Source organism: Arvicola amphibius, chromosome 3 (genome assembly GCF_903992535.2).
Source record: "Arvicola amphibius chromosome 3, mArvAmp1.2, whole genome shotgun sequence".
In the NCBI taxonomy this organism is placed as follows: Eukaryota; Metazoa; Chordata; class Mammalia; order Rodentia; family Cricetidae; genus Arvicola; species Arvicola amphibius.
The window spans coordinates 18,014,784-18,017,583 of record NC_052049.1 but is presented as its reverse complement, the minus strand read 5'-3'; the positions used below and the strand labels follow the sequence as shown (position 1 = coordinate 18,017,583).

Below are 2,800 nucleotides of genomic sequence, written 5' to 3'. Positions count from 1 at the left end.
GATAGACTAACCAGCAGATGCCAGCCTATGAAGAAACAAGAACTGAAGGGTGAATAAAATCACTGCCTCAGAGGAACCCACTAAAAAGTCACAGAGCTTCCCTGTTACCCGCTTCTTACTTCCACATATGTGTCTACATTTGTCCACATATTATAGGTCATTATTACAGATAAGAATACAGGCTCTTAGAACCTTCCTGCGGTCGTGGTCGCATCTCGCTGCTGCAGCCTCCGGAGCCACGTTCCATCCTTTCATCCTGAGACCAGCCCAGAAAGAAAAATAATTATCTTTTCTTGCTCGGTACCTATCTTAAAGCCATGAGGGAAATCGTGCACATCCAAGCCGGACAGTGTGGCAACCAGATCGGTGCTAAGTTCTGGGAGGTGATAAGCGATGAACACGGCATCGACCCCACCGGTACCTACCACGGAGACAGCGACCTGCAGCTGGACCGAATCTCCGTCTACTACAATGAAGCCACAGGTGGTAAGTATGTCCCTCGAGCTATCTTGGTGGATCTAGAACCCGGGACCATGGACTCTGTTCGATCGGGTCCTTTTGGCCAGATCTTCAGACCAGACAACTTTGTTTTTGGTCAGTCTGGGGCAGGCAACAACTGGGTTAAGGGGCACTACACAGAGGGAGCTGAGCTGGTCGAACCGTCCTGGATGTGGTGCGGAAGGAGGCAGAGAGCTGCGACTGCCTGCAGGGCTTTCAGCTGACCCACTCTCTGGGTGGAGGCACGGGCTCTGGCATGGGCACCCTGCTCATCAGCAAGATCCGAGAAGAATACCCTGACCGTATCATGAATACCTTCAGCGTGGTGCCTTCGCCCAAAGTGTCCGACACCGTGGTCGAGCCCTACAACGCCACCCTCTCCGTCCATCATCAGTTGGTCGAGGACACCGATGAGACCTACTGCATTGACAACGAGGCCCTCTATGACATCTGCTTCCGTAGACCTGAACCACCTCGTCTCCGCCACCATGAGCGGTGTCACCACCTGCCTCCGCTTCCCGGGGCCAGCTCAATGCTGACCTCCGAAAGTTGGCTGTCAACATGGTGCCCTTCCCGCGTCTCCACTTCTTCATGCCCGGCTTTGCCCCGCTCACCAGCCGTGGAAGCCAGCAGTACCGGGCCCTCACTGTGCCTGAACTTACCCAGCAGGTCTTCGATGCCAAGAATATGATGGCTGCCTGCGACCCCCCCCCCCCCCCCCCCCCCCCCCCCCCCGCCACGGCCGATACCTCACCGTCGCGGCCGTCTTCCGCGGGCGGATGTCCATGAAGGAAGTGGATGAGCAGATGCTCAACGTGCAGAATAAGAATAGCAGCTACGTTGTGGAATGGATCCCCAACAATGTCAAGGCGGCGGTCTGTGACATCCCACCCCGCGGCCTCAAGGTGGCGGTCACCTTCATTGGCAACAGCGCGGCCATCCAGGAGCTGTTCAAGCGCATCTCGGAGCAGTTCATGGCCATGTTCCAGCGCAAGGCCTTCCTCCACTGGTACACGGGCGAGGGCATGGACGAGATGGAGTTCACCGAAGCCGAGAGCAACATGAACGACCTCGTCTCCGAGTACCAGCAGTACCAGGATGCCACCGCAGAAGAGGAGGAGGATTTCGGGGAGGAGGCAGAAGAAGAGGCCTAAGGCAGAGAGCCCGCATCACTTCAGGCTGCTTAGTTCCCTCAGCTTTCTTCAGCTGCCCATTTTTCTCCTTCAGAGTTTTCTTTCTGCTGCCTCTGTCCTGTTTTGTTTTCGTTTTTTTTTCACTGGGGCGGGGGGTTTGGGGGAAGTGAACAGTGCCTGGCACACAGTAGGCGCTCAATAAATATTTGTTTATGGAATGTCTCCTTTCTCTTTCCACTCTGACAAACCTACACTTCTGCCATTCTGAGTGTTGTCCTGTTTCCTTCTGGTACCCATTTCTCATGACTGTCAATATTTTGCATTATATTCCCCAGGAACCTGAGTTCTGCTCCAGAGTCCGCCTAGAACATTACTAAAGACCCAGATAGTGGCCACCATCCTAAAGCTAAGGAGATTGGGAAGGGAAGAGGGGTGCCAGGTAGAGGTCACCGGGAAGAGAGGGGCGGGGTTTTCCAGTCAAGGCCATTTCCACGGGGGAATCCACTGAGGCTTTTTCAATTGACAGGTTTTTCTCTGCCTCATCTCTCAGCCCCAGGGGAAGGATTAACAGTATTATCCCCATTTATAACCTCCAGCTGTCCTGAGCCAAATCTGCCATTGGAGGTGTCTTCCCTGTATTCCTTCTTTCTCTAAGGTGGGAGTGGAACAGAACTGCCCCATCCATTTGACCTCCAAACCTGGAAAGGTGTGCTGCCACGGGAGGTCTGGGACCTATCTCTGCTTCTGCCATTTTCTTCCTGGTTTGGTCCTACCCTACCCTTCTTTTTTGTGTTGAACTTGGCTGCTTTTTTTCATATTGAAAAGATGACATTGCCCCAAGAGCCAACAAATAAATGGGAGTTGGAAAAAAAAGAAAAAGAATACAGATTTCGGGTCCGGAAAGTGTTCAGTGATTAAACACTCATTCTTGCATAGTACTTGGGTTCAGGGATCAATACCTACAGAGTGGTTTACAAACGTTCTTTTACACCTGTGTTAAGGGATAATCAACCTCCATGTAATCTCTAGGGCACCAAGTATGTGTGTCATACAAGTACATGATGATCAAATATTCATAAATTTAAATATCTAAAAAAGTCTTAACAATGAACATAGATTTAAACTCATGCTATAAATAATATATGTAAATAAAACTAATGTCTGTCTTA

The 2,800-nt window shown here is 51.2% G+C and overlaps 1 pseudogene; it reads left to right on the top strand.

Moving 5' to 3' along the window:
• The first annotated feature begins 232 nt into the window (after positions 1–232).
• On the top strand, positions 233–1,658 carry LOC119809167 (annotated as a pseudogene).
• Positions 1,659–2,800: the final 1,142 nt, after the last annotated feature.